This window comes from Mirounga angustirostris, unplaced genomic scaffold (assembly GCF_029215605.1).
Source record: "Mirounga angustirostris isolate CCGP_5_RB_7025 unplaced genomic scaffold, mMirAng1.0.hap1 SCAF_10, whole genome shotgun sequence".
Lineage (NCBI taxonomy): Eukaryota > Metazoa > Chordata > Mammalia > Carnivora > Phocidae > Mirounga > Mirounga angustirostris.
In genome coordinates, this window is record NW_026991718.1 from 26,678,973 (window position 1) to 26,699,641 (window position 20,669).

Below are 20,669 nucleotides of genomic sequence, written 5' to 3' on the forward strand. Positions count from 1 at the left end.
GACAGCCATGTCCAAGCCAAGGGAAGAGGCCTCGGAAGAAATCAGCCCTGCAGAACCTTGATCTCAAACTTCTAGCCTCCTGAATTATAAGAAAATTAATTTGTGTTTAAGCCGCCCAGTCTGTGGTCCTTAGTTAATGCAGCCCTGGCAAACGGTACAGATACAGATCACAGGTAGATATCACAGGAGCAGGGAAAACTGCTTTCGAGGTCCTAGTCCCTGCTTAATAGCCAACTATAGTTACGCAATTGTTAAAGTGAGTTTCAGGATCCATTTTTTTTACTTTATAAAAGCATCTGAGTTTAAAGAAAAACAATGAAACTATGTATAGGGATACCCAGAAGATAATCTCATGTAACATTTTCCTGAAATACAGGACTTTGGTTTCTAATACCTGTAGAAGGAAGAATAATGGGATATCAAAGATGTCCATGTCGTCTTCCCTAGAGCCTGTGAATATGTTGCTGTATGTGACAAATGGAAATTAAGATCACAAATGGAATTAAGGTTGCTAATCAGCTGCCTTAATAGGGAGGTTATCCAGGTAGGCCTAGTGTAATCACAAGCGAGGAAGAGGGAGATAGAAAAGGAGAGTCTGGGAGGAGGTGTGAGATGCAGGTGAGAAAGATGTCTCTGCTGTGCTGGCTTTAAAGGCAGAAGAAGAGGCAAGAGGGTATGAGCCACGGAATGTGGCTAGCTTCTAGAAGCTGGAAGAGGGAAGGTACCATTCTCCCCTAGAGCCTCCAGAAAGCACAACTCTCTTGACACCTTGATTTCCAGCCAGTAACATGGATCCACTTCTAACTGTTGAACCATACGATGACAAGTGTGTGTTATTGCAAGCCATTAAACTTGCAATAATTGGTTATAGCAGGGACAGAAATCTAAAACAATACCCAAACATCATAAAATGGATCTCTCAGCATTTTCAGCCAACGTTTATATATAGGAGAAACTTACATTGATATCCCCAAAACTCAGCACAAGCATTTTAAATAAAATGACTTGTTGGCGCAGGTCTTGAATTATATTCCAAATGTTAGCATAGTTGGAATCATCACGATGTTTGAAAAGCACCAAGACTATCAACGAAGTGGGTGTGCACTTGGATGTTGCTGACCAGCTGACGTGCTTGTTTTCAGTGCATTTCCACAGTGCTTTCCATGTCTGTCTACCTATTATTTTTACCTAGTTTTGTACACATCCCCCCAAAAACATTTTGTTTTTTGTAATAATGTACTGTTCTTTTTAGCTCCTTCCAGTAGTTACTGCAATTTTACTTTCAATACCTATTGTCCTCGAAACCACAGGTTTAGGATTCTGTGCCAACGGTTCTAATTCATTGGCCATAAAGACAAAGGCGCATAACGCAGCGCATTCTGATCATTATACTGGTTATATAATCTCTTATGCTAATACATGTATTTTCCAGCTGCCTGAGTCAGAGCCCAGCCATAGAATGAGTCTGCTTACCTTAAAAGGCCAACAATAACATTCTCTTCTTTTGTCATAAAAATCAAACTCTGCTCCAGAAACACTAGACCTGGCTATCTGATGGAAACTTACGTAATTTGAAGTTATATTCATGAAATCTGCCCTGTTTCAAAATGAGCACTAAATACAAACCTAGCAAACCAAGCCCTTAAACATATCAAAGGTGTTTTATACAATTTCATCCACAGTCCTCTAAAAAAATGCTTGTGTGTTAGAAAGAATACCATAATTTAGCTTTAGTATTTTTACACACAAAGGACTTTCTTACTCTAAAATGTACTTGAATTTTCCTGGGAGATCTTAATGTCATCATATTGGCAGAAACGACAAATCGATATGCTTAAAAATGAGGTTCATGAACATTTCATTTGGGTCAACAGTGCAAGAAAACAACATGCATGCCAGTGTTCTACGTTCCTCCTTGTGCAGACAAGCCAGAACCATGGATTTAGGAGTTGTTCTAATACCAGCATTAAAATATGATTCTAACACACTCTTCACCTTTCAAATAGGAATGACTTAAGTATGTACTGGCACATCTGTGATTGATCAAATCTTTGGTAAGAAGAGAACATTGGCTGTCATTGATCAGTGTCACAGGGATGGGGAATCATAATTAGGAGAAAACTCTAAGGGGAGGCATCATCTGCAAAGTGCAGGAATAAACCACAGTCCGATAAGACAAAAGACACCTCAGGGAAAGAGTTCCTTCATTTCGGATAAAACATAATCATCACAGGAATATGAGATTCCTCTAACCAACTTTTCCGTCTCTTTGAGAGTGTGGGATGGCCACCACTGGAGGAAGAAATTATCTTCCAAGTCATGTATGAAGAGGATTTTTCTTTTTATCGTGACTCTGAGTATAACTACAGCAGGGTTTGCTATTTCATGACGAGACACAGAATATTCAATAGGACACTGATAATCTGTCTTGATGTCCCATGCTCCCAACACATACACATACGTAAGAATTCACTGAAATCTGGGATACCTGGGTGGCTCAGTCGGTTAAGCATCTGCCTTCGGCTCAGGTCATGATCCCAGGGTCTTGGGATCAAGTCCTGCGTCGGGCTCCTTGCTCAGCAGGAAGTCTGCTTCTCCGTCTGCCTGCAGCTCCCCCCGCTTGTGCGCTCTCTCTCTCTCTGACAAATAAATAAATAAAATCTTATTAAAAAAAGAATTCCCTGAGGACGCCTGGGTGGCTCAGTTGGTTAAGCGACTGCCTTCGGCTCAGGTCATGATCCTGGAGTCCCGGGATCGAGTCCCGCATTGGGCTCCCTGCTGAGCGGGGAGCCTGCTTCTCCCTCTGACCCTCCCCCCTCTCATGTGCTCTCTCTCTCTCATTCTCTCTGTCTCAAATAAATAAATAAAATCTTTAAAAAAAAAAAAAAGAATTCCCTGAAATCTGTATAAGTATCTGGATTTTTCTGGAGAAAATCTTCTGGAGTCAGACACGCTCAGAGTGTGGTCCTCAGACCAGTTGTATTTTTGAGAGAGATTGAGAAATGCAGAATCTCAGGCTGGTGTACCAAGACCTTACAGATGGTTTCTGCGCATATTAAATTTTCAGACACTTTTCTGAACAAGCGGGTTGGTTTGTTCGGCTGCATATGATTTGGGGAGCTTGAAAAGTTGATGACCCCATCCCCAGAAATTCTAGTTTAATGTTCTGGGTGTAGAGGAATTCTTAGTGAATTCTTACCCTCTGTGCAATGTTCCTTATCTGTAAGATAGGGACAGTGACACTTGCCCTTATTACCTCATAGGAGTGTAGAAGGGATCAAAATAGGATCATATTTATAAGCCAGAATTCATCGTGTGCAGCTGAGGAATGATTATTCGTTGCTCTGTGTCACTAACCTCACTTTAAAACCTTGACTCTTGTACATGCTCCTTTGGCCACGATGAAGAATTAGTCTGGACTCCTTCTTGATTCCCTTCCCAGCTGCTTACCTCCAAACCTGAGGGTTCCCTTGATACACTTTGATTTAAACTCCTCATATCCCCACAATCTGGAGACTCGACTCTTGCCCGTTTGTTGAGATAATTTTCTGGAGGAAGTTGCTGCAATGGAGCATCAGAAACGAAAGATCTTGGAGGGACTGACTAGGAAATGTATATGTAAATTCAGGAGTCATCTAAACCTTCTGGGGAAAAATAAGGCAGGGGATTTTGGAGACAAAATCAGAGTAAGAAGTATTAGAACGTAGATGGGAGAGAAGATTGGTATGAGAACAAAATGACCTCACCTACCCCAGGTAGTTAAGTGTCATTCAAGACTCACAGGTTAAGTCTTTACTGTTCAAGGTTTTCTTGGATCCTCTCATTTTTGGAGAAAAATGGCCACACTGACCCACATAGTCTGGAGTGTACCTGAGATTTCATTCTCCAACCTCGAACAGGATCCTGAGGCACAGACAGGGACCTAGAAAAGAGGTCCTGACATCAGAGTACTTCAACCATGGTGACTCAATGAGAAGAGGCCAGGAGCCACCACTATCCGGCCATGCTCAGCTGATGGGCAGGCTGTTCCTGGACAGAGTGGTAGCCTCAGTCTGGGAGCACCCAACCTGCTTTTCCTAGCAAAGACCATGACATTTAGCTTGAAGATTAAGAAGCTGTAGGGTAAATAAGGAGTTGACCATAAGAGCAGCCAAATCCAGGGTATATGGGTGGCTCAGTGGGTTAAGCATCTACCTTCAGCTCAGGTCATGATCCCAGGGTCCTGGGATCGAGCCCTGGGATTGAACCCTCTGCTCAAAGCGGAGAACCTGCTTCTCCCTCTCCCTCTCCCTCTGCCTGCCGCTCTGCCTACTTCTGCGCCCTCTCTCTCTGTCTCTATCAAATAAATTAAAAAAAATTAAAAAAAAAAAAAAGAGCAGCCAAATCCTTCTGTCCAACTGCCATTCATGATTTTCAACCTCTAGCTTCAAAATGACTTGGCTGGAAGCGGGGGCTGGGGGCTGAGACAGGAACCTGGGGACTCCTTGCATCTATGGACATTGGATCAAAATTTGGAGAGTAATTAAATACTCTCTAAAGTCTCCCCGGCCTGGTATGGATGGGGCAGAAACTCACTTCCTGCAGAGTATCACTCCTTCCCTCATCATCAAAGCCTTCTATGCTTCTCTTCATCAGTGCTCTAGATCAGCACTGTCCAACAGAACTTTCCGTGATGATGGAAAGGTTCTGTATCTGAGTGGTCCAATGTGATAGCCAGTAGCTGCAAGCGGGTATTGAACACTTGAAGTGTAGCTAGTGTAACTAAGGACCCAAATTTCTAATTTTACTTTTCTTTAAATTGAAATAGCCACATGTGGCTAGTGACTACCATATTGGTCAGCACAGCCTGGGGATCTGGCCTTTCACTGGCCCTTCACCAGGACCCATTCTCTCCCAATCTTTTCTCCCAGCCTGTGGTCCCTAGTGCATTACTAGGCAGAAAGCTGTTTGTGGTAAAGAAAACAATGTCTTTATTACTACAAGTGCCCTCCAAAGCAAATCTGCAGTCAGTGTTTAAAAAAAGCAACAAATGAAATCACATGACTTATCTTGTCTCATCTTCAGAGATAGCCCACACGCTTCATTTTTGTGAAATATAACCAGTTTTGCTCTAGCAGCAGAGAATGGCATGAAGAAGACCACGGAGCCCTGAACTCTGAGAAAGGGCCAGAGATAGATGCCGAGAGAGAGAGAGAACTCCTCTTTAGCCTCTCTGGCCTTCTTTATCGTAACTCCGGGTTTCTCCAAGTGTGGTCACCAACCAGGCACATCAGCATCACCTGGAAACTTGTCAGAAATGCAGATTCTCAGCTCTACCTCAGACTCACTGGACCAGAAATTCTGTGGGTGCCATACAGCAATCTGTGTTTTAATAAGCCCTCCAGAAAATCCTGATACATGATAAAGTTGGAGATTGCTGCCCTAAATAACCACCTGTTCACTAGGCAACAGGTGCTCACTGGGCTCTAGGAATCACACTTTTTTTCAGGAAGGCCAACCCCCCTCAGTGCCCTCCACTGGAGGGGCCCCAAAGAAATACTGACTTTCTGAGCACGTAATCCAGTAGGTATGTCTATTTACTGAAGGTCTACTAGACCACAACACTATTTTTTGTACGTTGCACATTTAACCAACAACCTTTAACCTGAGTATTGAGACGTGTTGCTGGAGGTGGCTGTCACCAGCTCATGAGAGCTAACTGTGCATGTCTAGTCCCAGCCACATTGGTGGCTGGAAATTGGCCATGGTGAGAGTATTTACACCACAGAAATTGGCAAACAGAGGCTGATTACATGTTTACCAGTGTACCACTGAATCATCCTTTCTTATGAAAGGAAGGAAACAGGATCAGTGAAGTTGAGTTGGCCAAGATTGCCTATGTATGAATTTTAACCCAGATCTTGTGAACTCTAAAACCAGCCTGCTTTTGTTACAGGGCTCTCCTCATGATACTTGAGTTTCACTTAACTGGGGGCATCCAGAATCTAAATAGGAGAAACAGATGCCATGCCTAGAAGGCACCAGGCTCACAGTACCATTCTATAGAGCAGAGAAGGCTTTATAGTCTCAAACAGGTGGATGGGATTCCTATGAGGGAAGATGTATTTATCATATAACAAAGCTACACCTTCCGGGACAGGCTTAACAATTTTTCAGATCATTCCCCTTTAAGAAAGGCTTTCATGTTTAAAGTTTTCTTGGCTCTTTTCTTGGAAAACTTGGCCACACTGACCCACAAGTTTAAATCTCAAGTTTAACTGGGGATTTACTCTCCCACCCTGACCAGGATCTTGAGATACACATGGATTTTGATAGGGATTGCATTGAACATGTAGATCAACTTAGGGAGCAATGTCATCTTTCTTTTTTAAAAAGATTTTATTTATTTGACAGAAAGAGCAAGGGGGAGAGACAGAGGGAAAGGGACAAGCAGACTCCCTGCTGAGCAGGGAGCCCGATGTGGGGCTGGATCCCAGGATCCCAGGACCCCAGGATCAGTGACCTAAGCTGAAGGCAGGCACTTAACCCACTGAGCCACCCAGGTGCCCAAGAGCAATGTCATCTTAACAGTACTAAGCCCATGAACATGAGATGTCTTTCCATCTATTTAGGCCTTCAATTTCTTTTAACAATGTAGTATAGTTTTCAGAATATAAATGTTACATTATTTTGTTAAACTTAATAAGTATTTTCTTCTTTTTGATGCTATTATAAATGGAAGTGTTTTCTTAATTGCAATTTCAGTTTACTTATTGCTAGTGTGTAGAAATACAATTGTGTTTTGTATATTGATCTTATATCCTACAATCTTGCTGAACTCGTAAGTTCTAATAATTTTTAGTAAATTCCTTAGGGTTTTCTTTTCTTTTAAAGCAGTGCAGCTGCATTTCTTTTCATTTTTTAATTTCTTTAAAGATTTATTTATTTTATTTATTTAAGAAAGAGAGTGGGAGGGAGGGGCAGAGGGAGAAGGAGAGAGAATTCTCAAGCAGACTCTCCACTGAGCCCCAGAGATGTGGGGCTCAATCCCAGTACCCTGAGATCATGACCTGAGCCAAAACCAAGTTTAGCCACCTCACTGACTAAGCCACCCAGGTGCCCCAGGATTTTGTACATGCAAGATTATGCCATCCACAAAAATAATTTTACTTCTTCCTTTCCAATTTGGATACTTTGTGTCCCATTTTCTTCCTTAATTTCCCTGGTTAGGACCTCCTTTACAATGTTAAATAGAAGTGCTGAGATATACATCTTTGTGCTATTCCTGATTCTTAGAGGAAAAGGATTCAGTCTTTCACCATTAAGTCTGATTGATTGATTTTTTCAATGTTAAGTCTGATTTAACTGAAGATTTTCATAGATGTCTTTCATGGATGTCATAGATCGGGTTGCAGAAGTTCCCTTCTAGTCCTAGTTTGTTAAGGTTTTTATTATAAAGGCCTGTTAAATTTTGTGAAATGCTTCTTCTGTGTCTATTGAGATGATTGTGTGGTTTTTGTCTTCTGTTAATGTGGAGTATTACATTAATTGATTCTCAGATGTTAAACCAATCTTGCATTCCTAAGACAAATTCCTTTTGGTCATGGTATGTCATCCTTTCTCATATGTTGCTGGATTCAATTTGCTAGTATTTTGGGGAGGATTTTTGTGTCTATGTTCATGAGAAATACTGATCTGTAGTTTTCTTTTGATGTCTTTGCTTGCTCTTGGTATCAGAATAGTCCTGGCTTCAGAGAGAAAGTTGGGAAGTATTTCCTTCTCTTTTATTTTTAAAAGAGTTTGTGAAGAATTGATTTTAATTCTTCCTTAAATGTTTGATAGAATTCAGAAATTGGTCATGGGATTTTCTCTGGGGGAAGGTTTTTGATAACTAATTCAATCTCTTTACTTGTTATGGGTTCATCTAGCTTTTAAAAAAGAGAAGACCTTTCCTCGAGTTGGTATGTACTCACCTTGGATGCACAATCCCAACAGCCAAATCTAGCTCATCGCTAGTGTCCTTAGGAGCTAGGGAAGATAGAGCTGAGACCTGGGAAGGACCAGGCAGGGCCTCAAATACACCTGCTAGATCCCTCCGTTGCCCCCCTCTCGACTATAGGTGACAGTAGATCTGGCTTCCTTTGGGTACTCTGCCCAGGGTGACTTGGCTCTGGAGCTTTCTACCCTTCATTCCTGCCCTAATGGGCATGCAGGGATGCAGCCTCAGCTCAGTTCTCCTCTTGGCTGTCTCTCCCACTGGAATCACCCTCGTTACCTGGCCTGCATTGTCCTCCTGGACTTTGTACACTCAACAACACCAGATGGTTTTCTCCAGGCCAACCCACACAGCAGTGCGTTCCCCTGGGAGGCTCTCCTATTTTCACCACTCTCGTGGAATCCACTCTGAAAGCTGATTCACCTCCTCCATTGTAAGCTTTTCTGCTTTTCTTTTAGCTTTCATCCCCTTGCTCTCCTGGCATGTTTATGGGAAATGCTAGGTTCACGTATATGTTTGTAAGAGGCCCTGGAGTTCTGCCCTCATTTTACAGGTGAGAACTTTTCCCACAAGAGGCTGTTCACCTACCCTGGCCAGCGCCCCACAGCACTGGGACTGGGATGTGCCTGGCCCTGCCCCCAGCAGGGAGCTTTTTGCCACCCCTGCATTAACCACCACTTTCTGTGCCATCTCTTCCTGGTCTTCTTTTTCAAACATGAAAGCTACTATTCACTGATGTCTTCTGTGGCAAGCCTGTCCTCTAATGCTCATGAGAACTGTCCTTCGTGTTACAGAGGTTGGGAGGTTAAGGACATTGTTCAGGGTCCTGCAAGGAGTAATACCCAGAGCTTCACCTGAGTTTCCAGCCCATACTTCCACACACTATGCCTGAACTTCCCATTGCTTAGGAAGAAAACACACACTTCTCAGTTTACAACAGAAAATAAAAACCAGTATAGAGGAGATTCTCCAGTAGAGTCTCTCAGGGCAAACCCTTTATCAGGCTTCTGGTTAGCATCCGTGAGACCCAGGTCACAGAGGCAGAAGCAGAATGTCAGGCTCTGGTGCTGAACCTCATCCCTTTCATTCCCTCACTCACTGAATGAAGATGAGTACTGCTGGGTGCTGGACAACACTCCTGTCCTCATGGACCCTCCATTCTAGTGGGGGGGACAATAATAGCAACTCTAGTGTTACTTGAATAAAAACTCTGAAGATAGATGAGGACGATGGAGGGAGGCTAACGCGTGACATCAGCGAAGGCGTCTCTTGGGATTGTATTTGAGCAAAGGCCTCAGCAAAGTGAGGGTATGAAAGGCCTGCAGATGTCTGGGGCAGGAGGTCCTCTGTTGTAGAGGAAGTACCAAGACCCCTGAGATGGGAGCATGTGGGGAACTTTCGGACCAGGAAGGCCAGTGTGGCTGCAATGGATGGAACGCCTGGGAGAGAGTAGGTGATGCCTTCAGAGAGTCAAAAGGAGGCCTGATCCTGTGAGGATTATTGGCCAGAGTAAGAAAGTTTTTCTGCCGGGGCGCCTGGGTGGCTCAGTTGGTTGGGCGACTGCCTTCGGCTCAGGTCATGATCCTGGAGTCCTGGGATCGAGTCCCACATTGGGCTCCCTGCTCAGCGGGGAGTCTGCCTCTCCCTCTGACTCTCCCCCTCTCATGCTCTCTGTCTCTCATTCTCTCTCTCGCAAATAAATAAAATCTTAAAAAAAAAAGAAAAGAAAAGAAAGTTTTTCTACCTCCTAAGATTGTTGAAAGGTTCTCTTTTAACCCTTAGGCATCTCAACTTTCCAGTCCATTCCCAGATGCAAATATTGAATGACGAATAGTCTTTCTGTTTGTAAGCAAACTTCTCTCTTCCTCTCCATAGGGATCATCCTCCCTGGTTCCTTCCCTTGTGGCTTTAAAGGTTATTCTGAGCTCTAAAATTCCCAGAGCCTCCTAGGGCACATACAAAACAGGATGTCATGTTGCTCCTCAGCCCCAGGTGGAACATCCTGCTCCTGGAAGAGAAACAGTTCTCTACTCTCACCACTGGGAAGCCCAAGGAGCAGAAGCAAGAAGGATAATGAGACCCTCCTACAGAAATAGCGAAGAGGCGGGCGTTGAGAACTGCCCATTTCAGCTCCTCTTCTAGAAAATGGAGAATTTCCTAACAGGTGGAATCCTGGGGGTGCGGTGTGCTAATCAAGGTGCACCTTGCTCCCAGGGACTCGCAGAGAGCAGAGGGGAAAGCATTTGGAAAAGAGAAATGGTTTGTTAAGAACTCTCCCCTGTAAGAAAACTTGATAGGCACTAATTAGCCTGTGCTAAGATTTTTAATGGCCAAAGGGAGTTGCTGTTATTTTGTTCATTCAGTGAATATTTGCTAAATGCTTATTTTGTACCAGGCATTGAAGAATAGCTTAGAGTGTTCGACACCACACTGGCTCAGAAGACGGATGTGAGCTCAGCTAACCATACTCCAATCAGGTAAGTAATCCAGAGGAGGCTAGAACTCAGTGTTATGGGAACAAGGAGATACTAGTTAACTCTGCCTGGCTGGGATGTGTGGTGGGTGGGAGAAGAACTGGGATAGAAGCCCTAGGGAGAAGATGAAATAAATGGAATTTTATGGGTCTTAAATTTTACTAGAAAACAGAAAAGAAAGCAGCAATTCAGCCACTGCACCTGCCTCTTCCTGTTTGTCACAGAACCTGCATCTAGTCTTACAGAAAGAACACTAGACTTGGTGTCTTAGAACACCTACCTGGGTCCTAATTCCTGGCCCTTCCATGGCCAGTCTTTTTCTCTTGTAACTTTGTTTTGTCATCAGTAAAGTGAATTCTGAGTTCCCTACTATGTCAAAAATTGTCTAATTTTTCGGGACACCTAGGTAGCTTAGTCTGTAAAGCGTCCGACTCTTGATTTCGGCTCAGGTCATGATCTCAGGGTTCTGGGATCAGAGCCCTGCGAGGCTCTGCTCTTAGCAAGGAGTCTGCTTAAGGATTCTCTCCTTTTCCCTCTGCCCCTCCCCCTGCTCATGCGCACACATGCTCTCTCTCTCTCTAAAATAAATAAATCTTTACAAAAATTGTCTAATTCTTTGATTTCCATTTTGTCAAAATGTCTTCTCTTTCTCAGCCTTATTTCTTTTTCTTTTAAAGATTTTATTTATTTATTTGTCAGAGAGAGAGAGAGAGCACAAGCAGGGGGAGCAGCAGAGAGAGGGAGAAGCGGGACTCGATCCTGGAACCCTGGGATCATGACCTGAGCCGAAGGCAGCCACTTAACGGACTGAGCCATCCAGGCATCCCTCAGCCTCATTTCTTAATCCTGTTAACTGATTACATAAATGATTCACCTTTAGAATGGTTTAACAAAGCCATTTGGGAGCATAGACAATGTCTGGAAAAATCTCTGGAAAGCTGGGTGTTTCTATGTACCCTAGATGCATAAGAACAGGTGGCAAGTGGTCTAACAATATATGGGCTTTCTGCAAGTTAGAGCCTCAACACCTGAATAGACTTCATGTGATAAGGATCAGTTAGATTCTAACTGGCATTACGACAAGGTATTTCAAATTACATTTGCTAGTGTGAAAAAAGAAGAGCTGCTTTGAATATAATTTTAAATGCTTTAAATTTCTGAATGATTTTTAGATTTAAAGTTTTAACATGTATTTGTGCAAATGTTTCACTGATGTTTGCAGCTACAAGCTCAAGTTTCTCAGTAAAACTTTAAAAAATATTTTATTAGGAAGTGTTAGGAAAATTCTTCAATATTTAATATTATACCTACTACATATTTTCTTTTTCTTCCCTTAAAAAGAAGATTTATTTATTTATTTGAGAGACAGAGCATGAGTGCGTGAATGGGGGGAGGGGTAGAAGGAGAGAATCTTCAAGCCAACTCCGTGCTGAGCGTGGAGCTAATATGGGGCTTGATCCCAGGACCCTGAGATCATGACCTGAGCTGAAATCCAGAGTCAGTTGCTTAAGCAACTGAGCCACCCACATGTTCCCATATTTTATTTTTCTTAAAATGATTATGTAATATATAGAAATTTTGGTTAATTTTTTTCCATCAAGCTCTACCCAGAAGCCTCAAATCCCCTCCTTTTTACTCCAGTATGCCAAATGAATATCCTGTGAAATAGGCTTTTTGCCATCATTTGGAAAAATACTGGGAAACATTATTTCAGAGTATAGTCCTATGGGTGTAACTGATTATTTTATTTAATAGTCATCCTTTCCCCTGCTGATCTACAGGGACAGCTCTGTCATAGATCAAGTTTCCACTCAGGCATGGGTCTATTTCTGACTCTGTTCAATTCCATCACTTTTGATCTCTCTCTGCCTCAATATCATACTGCTATCATTATTATTCGCCTTTTTAATCCTTCATTTCTGATGTCAGATAATTTCTTCCACATTTCTTTTTGGGGAATATATTCACCTTTTTTTTTTTTAAATTAAAACCCTTTTTATTTGAGCTGCTTTACATTTATTGAAAAATTGATGGAAAGGATGGAGAGTTCCCCGATTTCTGCCCCTTCCCCCCATTAATGCCTAGCATCAGTGTAATACATTTGTTATAACTGATGAGCCACTTTTGATACATTATTATTAAGTCAAGTCTACAGTTGGCATTGTAGCACACCCTTTGTGTTATGTATTCTTTGAGTTTTGACAAATGTATGATGACATGCATCCCCTATTAAAGTATCATACAGAATAGTTTCACTGCCCTAACTCCCCACAGTGATCCACATATTCAGCCCTCTCTCCTTCCCTCCCCCCACCCCAAACCCTTGGCAACCTCTGATCTTTTTACTGTCTCCATAGTTTGCCTTTTCCAGAATGTCATATCGTTGGAATCAGATAGCGTGTAGACGTTTCAGATTGGCTTCTTTCACTTAGTAGCATGCATTTGAGTTTCATGGCTTGGCAGCTCATTTCGTTTTAGTTCTGAGTAATATTCCATTTTAGAGATATACCACAGTTTGTTTATCCATTCCCTTAGTGAAGGACATCTTGGTTGCTTCCAGGTTTTGATAGTTATGAATAAAATTTCTAGAAACATTCATGTAAAGGTTTTGGGGTCGATAGGAGTGTTCAGCTCCTCGGGGTGAACAATTACTTGATCCCTCTTAAGAAGTGCAACTGCGGGATCATATAGTAAGAATATGTTGAGTTTTGTAAGAAACTGCCCAATTGTCTTCCAAAGCGGCTGCACTATTTTGTATTCCCACCAGCAATGAATGAGAGTTCCTGTTGCTCCATATCCTTGCTATTGTCAGTGTTGGGATTTTCCAAATTCTAATAGGTGGATAGTAGCATTTTGTTGTTTTAGTTTGCAATTCTCTGATGACATATGATATTGAAAATTTTCCCATGCTTATTTGTCATCTGTATATCTTCTTATATATTCCTCTTTAGATCTTGTGTCCATTTTTAATTGGATTGGTTGTGTTCTTATTGTTGGTTTTAAATAATTCTTTGTATATTTTGGGTATGTGTTGTCAAAGATCTGCTCCCAGTCTGTGGCTTTCTTTTCATTATCTTAAACGCTTTGCTTTTATATATACATTTTAAAATCATTTTTCAAGTTAAAAAAAAAATAACAAACCACCCTGTTAGGATTTTGATTAGAATGACATTGATTCTATAGATCAGTTTGGGGAGAAATAACAGCTTCACAGTACTGAGTCCTCTGGTCCACGACATTTATTTAGATTTATTTTAATGTCTATCAGTGAAATTGTTTAATTCCCTTCACACAGGCTTTATAAACATTGTAGTAGATTCATTCTTAAGTGTCTTATTTTTTGTTGTTATTTTTCTGGAAATGTTATACATTTTAAAAGTTTATGTTTAATAGCTTGTTTCTGATATCTAGAAATACAGTTGACTTTTATATATTGATCATAACCTTGCTAAACTCTCTTCTTAATTCGAGCAGTTGGTCCTTAGATGATTTGGGGATTTTATCAAATCTTCTATGAATAACAACAGTTTTGTTTCTTCCTTCCCAGTCCTTTATTTTTAATTTTCTTGTCTTCTGAACTAATTGAGAGTTCCAGAACAGTACTGAATTGTTGGATAGTGATAGCAGCCATCCTGATTTTAAGGAAAATCTTTTCACTGTTACCCTCTTAAATATGACACTTATGATGCTTAACTCTTTCTATGTATGCTATTATCTGGTGAAGAATCTTCCTAGTCCTAATTTGCTAGTGGGCTTAATATGAAAATAAATATGGAATTTTATTGAATTATTTGCAGCTAAAGAGAAATTTCTGTTTAGTTTTGCTGCTTACAGAAACCTCATGCAACTCAAGTGTAAGCCTCTAAGCTGAAACATGCCTGACCTGGCCTCTGCAGGGGATGAATATCCAATGCACCGTCCAAGAAACCCAGGTCACTCAGGATTATTAAAAAAAAAAAAAGGTTCATTGATTGATTGAGATAAAATCTTTTATTATCTCTTCTCCCTCTAGATAGCAATTACGTTAGCCAATTACCGGAACTCATAAATTGACTTCTCTTAAACAGTATACAACTTCAAGTGTATATCATAGTACAAAATTAAAACCACAGGTATATTGTATTTTCAGGAGGTTTGTCTAGGAAATATTTAGTTCAAGCGCATAGAACAGCCAAATGCAGTCCCCTCGAATCTAGGAAGCACAGAGTTATGTTATCTGCTCTGGCAGCATATATCCCTCCTATCCCACCCCACAGTGTACTCGTATTAAAGATGCAAGGCCCAACAATGTGGAGAAGGGGGGAAGGAGCAGAAAACAGGAAGACAGTGGCAGAGCATAGTGGTTCACCAAACATCAGAGCGAAGTGGATGTTATCGATTTGTGAACCAGTGGAAGCTTTGCTATAAACTTAGGGTCAACTTGTTTGTATTAGAATCGATGCATTTTCTTTCTGCTGTTGACTGTATGCTAAATTCAGTGAAATAGTTACTTCACTGTCTATATGAGTGTAAAGTGTGTATGCCTTCATATCTGTTTTCTTGCTCTGTTTTGTACCAAGTTTTTACTGACTCCTTTGGCTACTCTATAGGAAATTGTTCTTTTGTATTTTGTTTTACTGGTTGATTTGCATTCGTTCCTGTGAAACTTATTTGGCATGATTTCATGTTGCAATTTACTTTTGGTTTTCAGTATTCGTTGGAAGATTATATTGCTATTTATTATAGTATTCCATGTGGGATGTGGGATTTCATTTACCAGTAAGTTTATTTTATTTTGTAGCCTACTCAGTACCAAAAGTCACTGATATATTTCTTCTTAAACATATGGCTTTGGTTTTTTATTCAGGTGTAGTAGAATATTATTGTATAACCATAACCAATGGTTTTCATCTGGACTCCTATATATAGTATACTGTATCTACAGAATTACTTAAAAATATCTTTAAAACAAGTGAGATGAAAACAATTTCAGTTTTTTCCTCCACATTTCCCTCCCAAGTTTCCTTGTAAAATTGGTGTCTTATCTACCAGTGACTACAATATATATATATTGACATTTCACTGGATGCCAGCTGTGTGCTTTGGTCTTCACACCCTTGTGAATTATATAAATTGAGCTTGTACAGCATTCTCTGGAAGTGGGTTTTTTTTTTTTTTTTTGGTCCAGGCCAGTCCCTGGAAGCCAGTTGCTCAAGCCAGTGGGCACAAGCAAAACCCTGTGATCTCACAATCCCCTGCCCGTCGGCCCCTCTACAATGGACCATAAACCTGCAGGGGCAAGGAAACAGAACTCAGGGTAGTGTTTATTTTCAGTGTCAAGGAATAACATCACTGCCAGAGATTATGACAAGATTATTGGACAAGTGGGTGGGTGGGCTTGGATTTACCAGGTCAAACTCTGGTTAACAGGCTACATCTTTAGCGCACAGAGAACGCTCTATGTACATTTTAAAAGTAGGAAATATTAACACTTCTTTGAGCTTCATGTAACCTGGGCAGTGTATGTGAAGGCCAAAAAGTGTGCTTCATATAAAATTTACATGATGTGTTAGGGCCAATTTTTTCTTTTATTCTAAATCTTATGATAACAGTATTCTCTTTTTTTTTTTTACTCAGTGGGTTGGCAAAGGTTCTTGCTTGGTTAAAATCAATGAGTTGGGGTTTGGCCAATTCCTTCTTTTGTTTCCACGGGCTCTAAACAGTCAGTCAATCCAGAAGCTCACAGTTATAAGAGCACAGATAAAAAATGACTTGGAAATGTCTCCCTACTGGAATCAGGGACTGATTCAGTAGTGAATCAGTGATGACCACTCTCCATAAGGGTGTGTATATGGCGTGGACTAGGGGAGAACAGAGCAGGGGCTTGGTGTGTCAAGACAAGGGCTTTCATGAACCAGATTCTCCCCACATTGAGCATACTCTCAAAATAAACTGGTTGTTAAGGAAGCCTACGGTCTCCTTTAAGACCACAAGAGGACCAATTGAAGTTAATACTTGAAAATCAGGAAAACATAATACAATTCTCATGGCAAGTTAGCACTGCAGGTTAATCACTACACTTGAATGAATGGCATTTGGGACTTTACTGTGGAAAACAGATTAACCATGGGTTTAGTACTATATTTGAGAGTACCACCACTGGATGGCAGTAAAAATCCTTGGAGTGCCCTCTATCCTTTTTTTTTTTTTTTCCTCTCTCTATTTTTTTTCTCTCTCTCTTTTTCTCTTTCTTTCTTTCTTTTTTTCTTTCTTTCTTTCTTTCTTTCTTTCTTTCTTTCTTTCTTTCTTTCTTTCTTTCTTTCTTTCTTTTTCTTTCTTTCTTTCTTTCTCTCTTTCTTTCTTCTACTCATTACCTAATCCTGCTTGTCCACTTAAAAACACCATGCTTTTACAATTAACTTTTACCAGAACATCTTAGTATGACATGCCTATGACATGTTGTGCTCACCTTCCAAAAGTGAAAAAAAAAAAGGGAAAAACAATTATGTGTATTGTGGTCAAAACAGGATAAAGAAATTTGGATGACCACAAAGGCAGGCAATTTCCCCCCATTAGTTAAGGTCAATATTTAGTCACTGTGTCATTTTAAAATCAAATTAAGTCCACAGTGATGAGATACTGATTATACAAGGTCTCCTGGGGACTTTAGACTTCTAAATACTAGGGAGAACGATGGTCTCAAAATAAGAACACAGGAGTTAAATTTCCACTGGTTACCTTCAGAATCTGATGAAAGGTTATACAGTTCCCAGAGTCTGCTTTCAAAAGAGGACTCAGAAGTACTCTTCACTTCCAAGATTATTTATTTATTCAACAACAATTTATGGAACACCTGCAGAGGAGGGCTGAGCGTTGGGAATATGACAGTACCCAATACAGACAAGGCCCCTGCTTCCACGGAGCTTAGATGTCCCCTGCCTTATCCAGTTGTCTGACCCATAATCTGAAAGTCACCCTTCCCTCCCTGCACCCCATCTCCCACAGCCAATCAATAGCAGGTATTATTGACTCTACAGCGTACATCTCCCTGGACCCCATCCACATTTCATCTTTCTCATATGCACTACTCTGGCCTAAGCCATCTTCCTGTTGCCAGAGTCCGTCCTCACGGGTCTGCCTGCTCCTATTCTTGCCACTCTGCAGTCATTCTCCACCTAGTAGCCCGAGAGAGGTTTCAAAAATTTAAAACTGATCAAGTCAGTCCCCTGCTTAAAACTATTCAGGGTGGGGCACCTGGGTGGCTCAGTCATTAAGTGCCTACCTTCCGCTCAGGTCGTCCCAGGGTCCTGGGATCGAGCCCCGCATCGGGCTCCCTCCTCGGCGGGAAGCCTGCTTCTCCCTCTCCCTCTGCCTGCCACTCCCCCTGCTTGTGCTCTTTTTCTCACAAATAAATAAATCTTTAAAAAAAATAAAATAAAAAATAAAATAAATAAATAAAACCATTCATTGGCCTGCCATTGTCTTGAAGCTAAATTTCCATGTGTCCCCTGCTGACCTCACTTCTTTTGCCCCACCCTCAACTTCTTTTGATTCCATGATGATAACTCCCTCTTTCTTCCTTTGGGACTTTCCCATAGCCTGTTCTTCTTATCAATATTTCTTTGTCTAAGTTCTCCCTCAGGTGTCACATGTCACTTTTCCAAGGATATCTTCCTTGACCCAGTGAACTAGGTTAGTCCTTCTTTGTATGTTTTCTCTTGGTACTCTGTACTTCCTCCCTCATAATACTCATCACACTTGATTGAAATTACTTGTTTAATCTTGACCTTTCTCATGCTAGTAATGGCTGTAGACCCTGGGGAGTTTAAAAAACAAACAAACAAAAAAACAACCTCCTGATGCCAGTACCCTACCAAGCAAGTCAGAATTACTGGGAATGGGATAAGGATATTTTTGTAACTTTTCATTTTGATATAAAACAAACTTACGGAAAAGTTGCAAGAAGAATATGAATAACTCTCTTATATCTTCTACCCAGATTCACCAATGTTTACATTTTACACTATTTTCTTTTACCTTTCTCTCTCTGACCTTCCACCTCTTCATGTACAATTCTTTCTAAATCATTTCAAATTAAGTTGTAGATACCTTGTGCCTTTACCCCTACTGGCTTCACTGTGTTTCCTAAGAACAAGGACATTATCTTATATAAACACAGCATATAGTCAAAAATCAGGAAATTTAACATTGATACAGTCCTATAATCTAACCAAGAGTTCATATTCAAATTTCACCAGGTGTCCCAATAATGTTCTTGTTGAAGGATGGGTTTCCCAGGAAGCAGACTCTGGGAAGGAGATTAGTGTGGAGGAATTTTATAAGGAGCGCTCTTAGGATCAATGCTGTAGAAGGGAAGAGAAGGAGGCAGTCAGTATTGGACAGAAGAAGAAATTGATTCAGTCTCAAAAAAGACTAGGCCAACTTTGGGGAACCCTGAATCTGTGATGAGCTTTCATTGTTGTCCTGAGATAAGATGAGGGGTGTGACCCTTTATACCGTACGTTGACCAGTTATTGGATCCGGGCTGCTCTGGGGAAGGAGGCATGTCTTTGTGCAAGGCAGAACTCTCCAACCTGGGGTAATTTCTGGAGACTGTCGGCCAATAACATGCTCAGTAGGTGGAGGAATAAGTTCTTCCTTCAGTCTTAAAGGAGTCAGAGTGGCACATCAGAGCTGTTGCTGTAATCTACCATTTGTGCTCCTCTGATCCAGTTCTCCCTATCAATTCTGGAAAGACTTCCTCCAAGATCCTATTGGACCTCTTTTCCTAGAGGAAACAGGTAAGAAGGTTAGCAGGGTAAATTGCAGCCCCAGATACAAGTAGTTGGATCCCAAGCAGTTGGTGCCACAATCGTTATCCATCATCTACCACCCATTCTAGATTGCTTCATTCTCAGCTACCATCTTTGCTGACTAGATGACTTGCTTACCTGTTGGCATAATTCAGATCCTCATTGCTGAGGCCTCTGAGCTCCTGATCTGTCCATTTATCATCAAGATGAGCAGGGAAATCTCAAGAGGCATCCCAGTGGATCACCAGGACGCGATTGCACTCTTCTTTGTCCCGTCATGTAACAGCAGCCTTCCTCCTTCTGATGATCTGGATCCTCACTGTGGGCTGGCCTGTGGGTGACAGATTCAGAATCCCGTGTGAGCGTCTGTCTTCTCAGACCTGCCCATGTTGCAAGTTGAGTTTCCCAGGAAGCCGACTCTGAGATTTAGTTCAGCAGACAGAAACTGAATTAGGGAGTGTTCTTGGAAACGGTGCCTGTGGAAGGGAACGGAAGGAAGCAGATTTGGGCAGAAGAAGAAAGTGAGTCATGATGCAGTTTCAACAGACTCGCTATCTCGTTATGATCTTGTAAAGTTCTGTTTTTGAAGGTTTTCATGAAAACTAACAGTGACATCAGGAGACATCATTGGCACTTGCCACATCAGTTTCTTGGCCCCACTGCCTCCCTGCAGAATGAAGCATCGGATGAACACCACGGAGCATCCCCGTCAAGGTTTCGCGAAGCCTTCCTCTATTTCCTCCTAGGACTACCTTTCATTCCTCTGAATTCAGTGGTTACACTTCCACAGTTTTCCCAGAAAATACTGTTTTTATTTATGAAATCATTTATCATTGGGATAGTCTTTGGCAGGATTTTTCTTTAAAATGCTTCAGGAAAAAACAGTTCTTCAGGAATGTAACCGTCAAAATAGAAGCTAACAAGTACCATAAGCTGAGACATGTTAACAGACATTTGTACCTTCACCCAAATGCATGGCCAGTACTGACGAATCTGTTCTAATATCTGTTTCTTCGGATCTTCAGCAATGTTTTCTCTGTGACTTTCCAAAACATTTGCTGACAAAGGAATGCCTTTTGGTTTGTTGGTCTTTTGTTCTACAATTATTTCAACCATTTTTGTTTTCCAATGGCAGAACAAAGAACCAGAGACCTTGAGGGTTTGTGGCTTTTGTTCCTTCGTTATAAAGTGAAAAATCTCAAAAGAAGCTTCTAAGCGATTATCTGTAAGTTTCATGAGCTTTGTCAAGACCTGGGTTTGTTCCACATTACTTTATTTATCTTTCATCTTTTACATTTTGCAATTCTGTGAAAAGCTGTAATGATTTCAAATATTCAATTATCGTGTGTTCAAATACACAATGATATACAAATGTGCATAAATAGGAGTTCCACATTGCTTTCAAAAGCTCTAAAAAATTAAAGTTTG